This window comes from Suncus etruscus, chromosome 3, assembly GCF_024139225.1.
Source record: "Suncus etruscus isolate mSunEtr1 chromosome 3, mSunEtr1.pri.cur, whole genome shotgun sequence".
Taxonomy (NCBI): domain Eukaryota; kingdom Metazoa; phylum Chordata; class Mammalia; order Eulipotyphla; family Soricidae; genus Suncus; species Suncus etruscus.
In genome coordinates this window covers 162818946-162832513 of record NC_064850.1, presented here as the reverse complement: position 1 = coordinate 162832513, position 13568 = coordinate 162818946, and the positions used below count along the sequence as shown (strand labels likewise).

The 13568-nt window shown below is 36.5% G+C and overlaps 1 protein-coding gene across 5 annotated transcripts in view; it reads right to left on the bottom strand.

Annotated features, from left to right (window-relative positions):
* DTNA (dystrobrevin alpha) overlaps nt 1–13568 on the bottom strand; it is a 376270-nt gene that overhangs the window by 283237 nt on the left and 79465 nt on the right. The gene's annotated exons all lie outside the window — the stretch shown is intronic.

The window sequence follows — 13568 nt, the reverse complement described above, 5'->3', positions numbered from 1 at the left end:
CCCTACCCCATTCAACATAAATGGCCCAGCTCCACAACTTAACCTTATCAAACTGTCGAGTCACCAAATTTGTTTCAAATCTAAAGATCCTGGGTACTGTGACAGCAGCAGCAGTGCAACACCTCAAAATTTCATAGTAGTGTCAGTCCAGTAATATCATAGGAAATCTGATAGAAAACCTACATAGAAATCTAACAAGTTCAGTGAGCCTATACAGCAACACAGAAGGCTCAACTAGTACCAATGACAGCTCAGTAAATCCTTAGACAGTAATTTATCATATCCAATAGTGATATATATATATATATATAGCAATTATTTCAAAATGACCATATTGATCTCAGTTTTGATAATTTGATTTGATTTTGTGTAATAACAATATAAAATAAGTTTTTGTGCCTGCAAAGGACAGGCTAAGTTGGTTCATGGGAAATTGGGGACACTGGTAAGGGAAGGTCAATTAGTTATAGGACTGGTGTTTGAACATTTAATTCCCCAAATGACTACTATGAACAACTTGGTAAGTCATGGTGTTCTAATAAAAACTTTATATAAAAGAGCTGATACTAAATAGATACTTCTTTTTTGTTGTTGTTTTTTTTTGGGGGGCACACCTGGTGATGCTTGAGGTTACTCCTGGCTATGCACTCAGAAATTGCTTCTGGCTTGGGGGACCATATGGGACACTCAGAGATTGAAACGTCCTACCACCTCCACCACTGCTCTGGCCCCTAAATAGACACTTCTTAAGAAAAGATAGCTATCAGAAATAGATGTCCAATATCCATTATTAGAGAAATGAAAACTGAAAAATGAGATATTACCTCTCACTTGTGAAAGTGTCTGTTACTTTAAAGTTAAGAAATAATTAATGTTGGAAGGGATATAAGGCAAAGAGAAACTTCTATATAGTAGGTGAAATATAAATTGGCAAAACAATTATGAACATACATATAAATATTTCTTTAAAAATTCCGTATAAACCTGTTGTCCACTTTCTGAGAATTTGTCCAAAAATAATAAAAGCAGGTCCAGAGAGATATTACAGAGATTAAGGCACTTGCCTTTTACCATATATAGTTCCACAGGCACTGCCAGGAGTAATCCCTGAGTAAAGAGCAAGGAATAAGCCCAGAGCACAACTTGGTTTGACTCATAATAAAACAAACAAAAATACAAAGGACTAATTTGAGGCTAGGTATAGCTCAAGTGTCCATGTCCCCAAAATAAATTGGGCAAATTGGTATGATGAAAAAAGTGACTGGTAATGTCAAACTAGATGAAATCTGGTAGCTCTGAAAAGGTATTATCCTGGGAACATTTTTTCTCTGAGTACATGGTCAATCATAGCTTTTCAAACTTGTTGACAATTTGTTTAAAGGAAATAGTTCAATGACAAGGTACAGCTTCTTTAGCAGACATTCAGGTGTAAGATCTGTATGCTTCCTCTTTCTGTAGGACAGTCCCTGAAGAAACCTTTGGGAAATTGGAAAACAGGCTTTGAAAACTAATAAACTGGTTGCAATCAATTAAACATATATGATATTTAAAATACAAATATTGAAAGCAGTATAAGATGATATAGGTTAAAAGACTGTACCATCCTTTGGTGTTGGAACATTATATAGCTGAAACTCTATTCTGAACTACTTAGTAAAACATGATGTCTTAATAAAGATTAAAAAAGAAGAAAAGATGATCTCATCCTTACTACCTCCAACCCACCAGAATCAACCACTACTGGATTTGGAGCTACTGTTTGTAATGATTATTCTGTTTTCTTAAGTGGTACTCTCCAACATCTATTTTCTTTTGATGTTCTGAAATTTGATGTTATATCTGTGCCTTCAAATGAAAATAAAATCTTCATACATATTTCCATAAGCATATACATCTATAAACTTTTCCTCTTCTTTATTTACACACACACACACACACACACACACACACACACACACACACTACCCTTTCCTTGATCCTCTCAACTTAATTATATGGTGATCTTAGTATATATTTGCAACATTTGGCTGATTGTTCACAGTGCAAGTCACATGAGATTTATAATTAAATCCACCCACTTTTTAGCTTTTATTTTTACTGGTATTAATATTGGAAATATATCTGCTTAAATTTCTACATGCAATAACATTTTCTCAAACCCTTCAATAGATATGTATCATTATTTTTTAATATAGGCTATAATATTAGTTGTATTCTTACAGTCTTCTCTGTCCACATCTTTTTATAGCAATATAGTTATTGAGATATAATCTTAGGATTCTCCTTTATTTCTCTTGTGTTAGGCCTTATTCCTACATTCTTTATTTTCTTTGTTTTCAATAAACTTGCTCACAGCTCTGTGAGGGAGCATATATTCAGTAGATTCATGAAAAAGATACTTAAACAAATAAATTTGGAAATAGAGTTCTTGAAAATATATTTATTCTCTTCTGACAAAAATTACTATCTTCATTAGATTCAGAGTTCATTATTAAATACTTTTCCATCAAAAATTATCAGAGGCTCTTAACTAATTTTTAGATTTTTGTGGTGGTGAGAAGTCCTTCTGTTCCTGCATTCATTTATTATGTTTATATCCTGGGTACTCAATTATCTCATAATAATATAATTTGGTAAAATCTATCTTTTTCTCCACTGATAGTTTCTTAAACAGGGATTTTTAGTCATTTCATCCAGTTTAGAAAAATTTTTGTAATATTTCCCAACATTTCTGAACTACACTTTCCCTGTGTTTTTCATCCTAAATCCAACTACATTTAGCTGCATGTTAGACCTTAAGTTATAGCTTCCAATTTTATATTTCCTCCAGCATTTTCTTTCTCTTATATCCTCCCTGAAATTCATCCCTTATCTCTCATCCATTGAATATTTTATTTATGTCAATATATTTATTACTTGCTTATAATTTATAATACCAAGGTTTGTTTCATAAAATGTTTCTAACATCCCTGAGGCTCTACATTTGGGAATATTTTAATACCAGATACATTTTATAATTTTCCCAGTAGATAATTTTTCTTTCAATTTTTCCTTTTAATTTTTTTTCTCATTTTCCTTAGCTCTTTGCTCCTGTGATCAATAGATATAAACTTCATAAAGGGCCATGGGATATTACCATAAGGTAGTAACACGAAGTTGAGCCTTTTCACTGTGACATTCAAAGTTAAGTAGGTTTCTTGAGGTAGTCAGAGCTTTTAAAGAAGTCCGCACTACTTGTCCCTCCCCTTGTTCTGTTTAGGAGAGGAAATCTGATTGCTAGTGTTCTGGGGAAAAGACTGTAAGATGAAAGAAATTTCTATTTCTCTGCACACACCTAATCTAGTAGATTCTTTTTTGGCTTGTTTTTGGCCACACCCAGTGACACTCAGGGGTGACTCCTGGCTATGCACTCAGAAATAGCTCTTGGCTTGGGGGACACTGGGGGATCAAATGGGGGATCAAATCGTGGTCTGTCCTAAGTTAGCACATGCAAGGCAAATGTCCTACTGCTTGTGCCATGGCTTCAGTCCCTAATCTAGTAAATTCTGAATTATTCCTAACCTCTAATTACCATTGATTCCAATAATGGTGACTTTGTAATCTCTCTACTTCAGTATAATGTCTTCTCCCCATGTCTCTTGCAGGATGAGAAAGGGCCAGCTGTCAGGCTTCATGGGGTTGAAGAAGGGACTGGGAGAAACATTCAGGTTTTCAACTAACCATTCCTGTTTTCAGAACCAGTTCTCTCTTCTCCCTTCAATAACACTTGTTACCTCTAATTCTTGAGAACCTTCCTGAGGTTTGCTGGGGAGTTTCCTTTGGCTTCTCCTTGTTATCTCTGCAGGCACCTGGGCGTTTACAAGTCAGCTCAGCTAAATCAAGTACCACTCCTCCATTCCCAAAATACTTCAAGTGCTCTCTGATTTTCTAAATTCTTCCTTGTTCCTTTATTCTGGTATGTTTTTTTTTGTTTACTGTTAGTATAGAGTTTCTTCACAGGCTAGAAGGCTGAAGTAATCAAGTGTTTCATTCACCATGTGAGTACTAATACAGGCTTTCACTCTTCAGTAGTGCTTTACATAAAAGGGTTATATGGTGGTGGGGTGGAAATATAAGACAAGCAGCCCAATCCTTGGGAAATTTTAATAATTACAGCAGTCTGGTTTCATGGTTTAAAGTCTTGTTCCACCCCATGGACTTTACATTTTGTTTTGTTTTATTTTATTTTATCTTATTTTATTTTATTTGTAGGGCTTCTTGAGTGGTTTTTCATGGGGCTCTGAGGGACTACTCCTACTGACACCAAGTCACAGTGGTTTTCATAGGTCTGAGAATGCATGCAAGCAAGGGACTACCATATTCACTGCTATACCAGGCAGTGCTCAAGGTTAATTTGGTATCAATGATCAAATCTATAACTAACCTGTGTATTATCACCTCATCCAAGCAACAAGCTTATTCTTTAGGAGTGCCTAAAGCTATTTTTATATGAAGATTAAAGAAGAAAAGCAAGTATGAATAAAAGGTGAAATAAGAGGTTGAAAATTCAAGGGTATATTTATCCTTAAGTAAGGAATATAATCAAATTCAGAGTCTAACTGAACACTCATTGAAGCTTATGACTTTGCTTGATATTTTGGAGATTACCCCAATCATAAACACTAGGAACTGGATAATAAAATGGTCAGGCATAGGAAAATACTTATATAAGCTTTGAAACGGTATGCTATATATTCCATCCATCAAGAAAATATCTCTGGAAATTTTTTTCCACTGTCCTGTCTCTGAAATCTCTTGGGAGTGGGCCAAAAAAGCCAAGAAAAATAGCTCTTCCAGAGGCTCCAGAAGAGCACGGCCGCTCCACTTTGTTTCACGGCTGCGCACTCTTTCTAACCAATGATCCCCACCACAACATGCAGAAAAAATCACACTGCAAGCATGACAATGGGGAAACCTCGCAGGCAAACACCATGCACAGAGAATGAAGACAATAGCCCAGATGACCTAAAAAATCCCAACCATCTGATTAACCTCTTGGATGAGGAATTTAGAATAGCAATATGGAAGATGTTTGTAGAACTCAAAGAAAGCATAGATCAATCTAAGCAAAACACAAAGACAGAAATCAGAAAACTTCAAACTGAAATAACAGTTCTGAAAAACACGGTAGCTGAAATGAAAAACTTAGTTCTTTGGCGCTTCGACCCTTGTGTGAGCCTCTGGGAGTGCTATTTTTCTGGGTCCTTTTCGGCCCACTCCCAAATGGTTTTGGAGACAGGACAGTGGAAAAACACACACAGGCAACACTCACAGTTGGGAATCACTGGGCAGGGTAACAGCAGCTGAGGACAGAATCAGCATGCTGGAAGATGGGATGTAGAAAAACTCAACAGCAAAAGAAATTGAAAAGAACCTTAAGACAAATGATCAGGAAATGGAAAAAGTACTCAAGGGCAGTGATTCCCGACTGTGAGTGTTGCCTGAGTGTGTTTTTCCACTGTCCTGTATCTGAAACCTCTTGGGAGTGGGCCAAAAAGGGCCCAGAAAAATAGCACTCCCTGAGGCTCACCCAAGGCCAGGAGCACCGAAGAACTGTGTCAGACCATGAACACCGGCTATCCACAGTATACTGCAGAAAGGAATGTCGCCTGTTTATGACATCGGGCTGGGAAAATCTACACCTGCCCAGTGATTCCCGACTGTGAATGTTGCCTGTATGTGCTTTCCCACTGTCCTGTCTCCAAAACCTCTTGGGAGTGGGCTGAAAAGGGCCCAGAAAAACAACACTCCCAGAGGCTCCAGAAGAGTGCAGCCGCTCCACTTTGCTTCGCGGCTGTGCACTCTTTCTACCCAATGTACTCCACCACAACACGTAGAAAAAATAACACTACAAGTGGGAAAATGGGGAAACCTCGCAGGCAATCAACATGCACAGAGAATGAAGACAATAGCTCAGATGACCTAAAAAACTTTGACCACCTAATTAAACTCTCAGACAAGGTGTTTAGAATAGCAATATGGAAGATGTTTGTAGAACTCAAAGAAAGCATAGATCGATCTGAACAAAACACAAAGACAGAAATCAGAAAACTCCAAACTAAAATAACAGATGTGAAAAACACAGTAGCTGAACTGAAAAACTCAGTAGATGGCCTCACCAGCAGGGTAAAAGCAGCGGAGGACAGAATCGGTGTGCTGGAATATGAGATGTAGAAAAACCCAACACAGCAGAAGAAATTGGAAAATAACCTTAAAACAAATGATCAGGTAATGGAAAAAGTACTCAAGGAATGTGAACAGAGGAAAATAGAAGTCTTCGATAAACTCAACAGAAACAACATAAGAATCATTGGAGTCCAAGAGACCCAGGTAGGAGATCTACAGGAAGAATCAACTGTCAAAGACATTATCAAAGAGATACTCCCAGAGTTAAAGACTACATGCAATCAAATCCTGCATGCCTGAAGAGTACCAGCTAAAAGAGACCCAAAGAAAAACACCCCAAGACACATCCTCCTTACAATGACAAATCCCACAGATAGAGATAGAATACTGAAAGCAGCAAGATCAAAAAGGGAAATTACATTCAAAGGAGCATCCCTAAGACTTACAGCAGACATGTCACAAGAAACTCTCAAGGCAGAAGACAGTGGTGGGATATTGTTATGAGACTGAATGAAATGGATGCCTCACTGAGAATACTGCATCAAGCCCGACTCACATTCAGGTTTGAAGGAAGGATCCATAGCTTCATGGATAAACAACAGCTCAGAACTTCACAGATGAAAAACCAGGCTTTAAGGAAAAACTGAAAGGTCTACTTTAAAACAAGAGAGACCAACAAACACGGCAAATTTATCTACAAAGATGACATTAAATCCTATGACAATCATCTCCCTCAATGTCAACGGACTAAATTCACCAATTAAAAGACACAGAGTGGCAAAATGGATCAAAAAGATGAATCCAACCTTCTGCTGCCTACAAGAAACACACGTGAATAGTCAGAAGAAACAGAGACTCAAAATCAAAGACTGGAGAAAAATCATCCAATCAAACAACACACTTAAAAAAGCTGGGGTGGCCATATTAATATCTGATGACACCAACTTTATACTCAGAAAAATTGTAAGGGACAAAGATGGACACTATGTACTAATCAAGGGATATGTGCAAAAGGAATAAATCAGACTATACTGATATATATGCACCCAATGAGAGACCAGCAAATTATCTAATACAATTACTGACAAATCTGAAAGAAGAAATCAATAATAACACAATAATTGTAGGAGACCTCAACATGGCCATGTCAACACTTATAGGTCAACCAGACTAAAACCCAACAAAAACATACTAGCCCTGAAAAGAGTAATGGAAGAAAGAAAACTAGTAGATATATATAGGAAACTACCCCAAAAAACCTGGATACACATTCTTCTTCAATGTACATGGGTCATTCTCCAGGATAGGCCACATGCTGACACATAAAACATACCTTCATAAAATCAAGAGGATAGAAATATGCAGGCTACCTTTGCTGACCACAAGGCTCTGAAATTAGATGTGAACTACAAAGCCACACAGAAGAAAAACTTTAACAATTGGAAATTAAACACCCTGCTACTGAACAACCAGTGGGTCCGAGATGAAATCAAAGAGGAAATCAAAACTTTCCTGGAAACAAATGATAATGAAGACACAAACTGCCAGAATATATGGAACACAGCAAAAGCGGTCCTGAGAGGAAAATTTATAGCTTTTCAAGCACACATCAGGAAGGAAGATAACTTAATAACAATGAGTCAACTCATAAAATTAGAAAATGACCAACAAAAAGAACCAAAAATAGGGAGACAGAAGGAAATAACAAAACTGAAAGCAGAAATCAATGAAGTGGAAAACCAAAAAAACAATCCAAAAGATCAACGAAAGCAGAAGTTGGTTCTTTGAAAAAAATAAACAAGATTGATAGACCATTGGCAAAATTCACAAAGAAAGAGAGAGAGAAACCTGATAACCCATATTAGAAATGAGAAGGGGGAGATCATGACAGATAATGCAGAGATCCAAAGGGTAATCAGAGACTACTTTGAGAAACTTTATGCTACTAAACATGAGAACCTAGAAGAAATGGATAAATTCTTGGACACTTTTAACCTTCCACAGTTAAGTAAGGAGGATATAGCATATATAAACACCCCCATCACTATTTAGGAAATTGAAACTGTAATAAAAAATCTGCCCAAAAAGAAAAGCCCAGGCCCAGATGGACTTACTAATGAATTCTTTCAAACCTTTCAAGAAGAGCTACTACCAATACTTAGCCAGGCTCTCCTATGAAATTGAAAAAATGGGAACACTCCCAAACAGCTTTTATGAAGTCAACATCACCAAGATACCAAAACCAGACAGAGATGCTGCCAAAAAAGAAAATTACAGACCAATATCCCTGATGAATGCAGATGCAAAGTTCTCCAACAATATCCTGGCAAATAGGATCATCAAGATGATGCATCATCAAGAATATCATATACTACGATCAAGTAGGTTTCATCCCAGGAATACAAGGATGGTTTAACATCCGTAAATCTATCAATATCATACACAATATCAACAAGAAGAAAAATAAAAATCACATGATGATATGAATAGATGCAGAGAAAGCATTTGATAAGGTCCAACACCCATTCTTGATCAAAACGCTCAGCAAGATGGGAATGAAAGGAACCTTTCTCAATCTAGTTGAAGCCATCTACCACAAGCCAATGGCAAATATTATCTTCAATGGAGAAAAACTAAAAGCCTTTCCTCTAAATTTGGGTACAAGACAAGGCTGTCCGCTCTCACCACTCCTGTTCAACATAGTATTTGAAGTTCTTGCTATAGCGATCAGGCAAGAAAAAGATATCATGGTAATCCACATAGGAAAGGAAGAAGTCAAGCTCTCACTGTTTGCAGATGACATGGTACTCTACTTAGAAAACCCTAAAAACTCTACCACAAAGCTTCTAGAAACATTAGACTCATATAGCAAGGTGGCAGGCTACAAAATTAACACACAAAAATCAATGGCCTTTTTATACACCAATAATGATAGGGAAGAGAAGGAAGTCAAGAGGGAATCCCATTCACATTAGTACCACACAAACTCAAATATCTTGGAGTCAACTTGACCAAAAACGTGAAGGACCTATACAAAGGAAAATATAAAGCCCTGCTCCAAGAAATAAGAGAGGACACATGGAAATGGAAACACATACCTGCTCATGGATTGGCAGGATTAACATCATTAAAATGGCAATACTACCCAAAGCATTGCACAGATTTAATGCAACCCCTCTAAAGATACCCATGACATTCTTCAAAGAAGTGGATCAAACACTTATGAAGTTCATCTGGAAAAATAAACACCCTCGAATAACTAAAGCACTCCCACGAAAAAGGAAAATGTGAGGGATAACTTTCCCCAACTTTAAGCTACTACAAAGCAATATTTATCAAAACAGCATGGTATTGGAATAAAGACAGACCCTCACATCAGTGGAATAGGCTTGAGTTCTCAGACAATGTTCCCCAGACATACAATCACCTAGTTTTTGACAAGGGAGCAAGAAATCCTATGTGGAGCTGGGAAAACCTCTTCACCAAGTGGTGCTGGCAGAACTGGTTAGCTACTTGCAAAAAAGCAAACATAGACCCCCAGTTAACTTCATGTATGAAGGTAAAATCCAAATGGATTAAAGACCTTGATATCAGACCTGATAGCATAAGGTATATAGAACAACACGTAGGTAAAACACTCCATGACATTGAGAATAAAGTTATCTCCAAGGAGGAAACTGCACTTTCCAAACAAGTAGAAGCAGAGATCAACAGATGAGAATACATTAAGCTGAGAAGCTTCTGCAACTCAAAAGAAATAGTGCCCAGGTTCCAAGAGCCACCCACCATGTGGGAGAAAGTATTCACTCGATACCCATCAGATAAGGGGCTAATATACAAAATAATCAGAGCACTGACAGAACTTTACAAAAAAAATAGCCCATCTAATCCCATCAAAAATAGGGAGAAGAAATGAACAGACACTTTGATAAAAAAAAAAATACAAATGGCCAAAAGGCACATGAAAAAATGCTCCTCATCACTGATCATCAGGGAGATGCAAATCAAAACAATAATGAGATACCATCTCACACCACAGAGATTGGCACACATCACAAAGAATGAGAACAATCATTGCTGTCGGGGATGTGGAGAGAAAGGAACTCTTATTCACTGCTGGTGGGAATCCTGTCTAGTCGAACGTCTATGGAAAGCGATACGGAGATTCCTCCATAAACTGGAAATTGAGCTCCCATTCGACCCAGCTATTCCACTCCTAGGGATATACCCTAGGAACACAAGAGTACAATACAAAAACCCCTTCCTCACACCTATATTTATTGCAGCACTATTCACAATAGCCAGGCTCTGGAAACAACCTTCAGCAGACGAATGGCTAAAGAAATGTGGTAAATATATACAATGGAATATTATGCAGCCGTCAGGAGAGATGAAGTCATGAAATTTTCCTATACATGGATGTACATGAAGTCTGTCATGCTGAGTGAAATAAGTCAGAAGGAGAGAGAGAGAGAGAGAGAGAGAGAGAGAGAGAGAGAGAGAGAGAGAGAGAGAGAGACGCAGAATAGTCTCACTCATCTATGGGTTTTAAGAAAAATAAAATTCATCTTGGTAACAATCCTCAGAGACAATGAGAGGAGGGCCGGAACTTCCAGCTTACTTCATGAAGCTCACCACAAAGAGTGGTGAGTGCAGTTATAGAAATAACTACACGGAGAACTGCCATAATCATGTGAATGAATGAGGGAACTGGAAAGCCTGTCTAGAGTACAGGTGGGGGTGGGGTGGGATGGAGGGAGATTTGGGACATTGGTGGTGGGAATGTTTCACTGGTGACGGGGGGGGTGGGTGTTCTTTACATGACTGAAACCTAATCACAATCATATTTGTAATCAAGATGTTTAAATAAAAAATGCAAAAAAAGAAAGTACCAATATAAAAAAATGAAAGAAGGTATTCAGACAATGTTTGAAACTATGGTTTATGATTCGTCCTTTAATTTAAGTATTTATTGAGTATGTATAATTTTATCATATATTAAAATAAATCTTTTAGCTCGTTTATTAATAAGAGAATCAAATTATTTTAATAAAAGAATGTTTGTTATTTAAAAAAAAGAAAATATCTCTGTACAAACATTTAACAAAACTATATATGATAAGGACATCGATGGAAACAATGTCTTTGGGCACTTAGATTGTTGTAGTGTACAATAACTTAGTATGAGAAAACCATAAATAATATATTATTGTAACTATGCTACCTTAATTATGAAATATGTTTGGCTACACCATGCATGCTCAGGACTTAATCTTGACTGCACACAGGAATCATATTTTCCAGGGATGTTGGGAATTAAAACTGGGTCATCTGCAAGCAAGGTAACATTCCTACCCATTGTAGTAGTTTTCCAACCCCAACAAATAATTTAAAAAACTCATGAAATAAGGAGTAAACTAGCCAGATAACAGAGTTTACTACTATACTAGAGTTGTCAAGTGCAAAAATATACATGTTGAATTGAAAAATAAAAATATTTTCAAAATGTAATATTAAAACACTTGACAGTAATCAATGACTAAAATGTTCAATTAATGGAAGGAAAACTTACAAGAAATGAATTTCTCAGGGAAAAAAAGAGTGAAGAGTGGAAAAGCTTAAGCTTTTCAATGTGTGGGCATTTCTACACATGCGTGAACGTTTGTGCATGTGTGTGTGTGTGTGTGTGTGTGTGCCCATTCATGATTATGACCATCTCCTTTGGTCAACTCATCTTTGTTGACCCAATGAATTCAGAACCTGACAGATCATTTAGGTAGAAGGCAGATCAATTTCTCTACTTTAAAAGATTTGTAAATCAATCTTTGAGTCAGTATAATATACTTTTTATGTAAATATTCACTGAAGAAATCAGTATTAAGGATCAAGGCCTTGTGTTGGAGAGAATATGGACTCAAGAACAACTAGTTTTCTTAGGCTAGTCAAATCACTTGATTGGCCTTATGAAGTCCTTTAGCAATATTGTCATTTCTAAATATTGTTTTAAGGTAATCTTTAAAACTTTAAATATAAACAACAATAAATAGAATATTTTAAATGTGGAAAAACTTATTAGAGAATGAGTAGAAAAATAAAAGAATAACTAAGGAAGATTAAGAGAATATGGAGACAAAGTAAAGATGAATGACAAGAGATTTAGAAAAAGATAAATCCTGAACCAAAAGTTTATTTCACCTAAGATCTTAACTGTATTTCCTTTATAAAGTAACCTCAAATGTAATAAAATATCAGTTTAGTTATCTGTCTCTATAAAATTGGCAATATGGAATATTTAAAAATCCCAGTACTGCATATATGCACCCACACATACATATACACACCACAGTGTAGAATGTGGTTTGAAATCACACTACCCTAAAATATGTCCAGCACAAAATGTTTGACTTTTTAATAAACTATGATATGCTATAGTTAATTTTTCTTGACTTTATTTTATAAAATCATCATTTGGTGTGAACAACAGGGTCAGATTCATGTTGAATGTGTCTCATTTACCAATCTATTGCTCAGATTCACAGAAACCTTTATTGTTATCCCAGTATTTTACAGAGAAGTTTTCTCCAGAAAGCAATATTATGTAAGGAAAGCTGCATAAATTTAACATGCAGGAAAGTAAAATACTATCATATTTTCTTTTCTTTTTATTTTTTTTGGGCCACACCCGGTAACGCTCAGGGGTTACTCCTGGCTATATGCTCAGAAGTTGCTCCTGGCTTGGGGGACCATATGGGACACCTGGGGATCGAACTGCAGTCCGTCCAAGGCTAGTGCAGGCAAGGCAGGCACCTTACCTTCAGCGCCACCGCCCGGCCTCACTATCATATTTTCAAAATAAATGTGTAGAATAAAGAACTTGGTAGTGATATTATAAGTAGATTAAGGATTAAAGATCATTAAATTCTAATTATATATATTATATATGTAGTTATGAATGTAACTGCCAAAGGTAAAATAGTTTGCTGGAACTTTTCTAAACTATATGAAAGCCTTAGTATCATGTTTGTTTGTTTGTTTGGTTTTGCTTTTTGTGCCACATCCAGTAATGCTCAGGGGTTATGCCTGGCTATGTGCTCAGAAATCACTCTTGGCTTGGGGAACCATATGGGATGCCAGGGGATCGTCCATCCTAGGCTAACGCGTGCAAGGCAAATGACCTACCACTTGTGCCACCACTCTGGACCATTTAATTGAATTTGTAGAATAATAAACTATTTGTAACATTGTGATATTAAAACCTATGTTTATCTACTGCCATGCTAGTATAAATCCCAGCATACAGATTTATATGTATTAGTTATTACAGAACAGTATTACAACAACCGGTTTTTTATAATGTTCCACTTAAGAATTTTATTGACTGTGTTTTATAATTCTGATTTTAT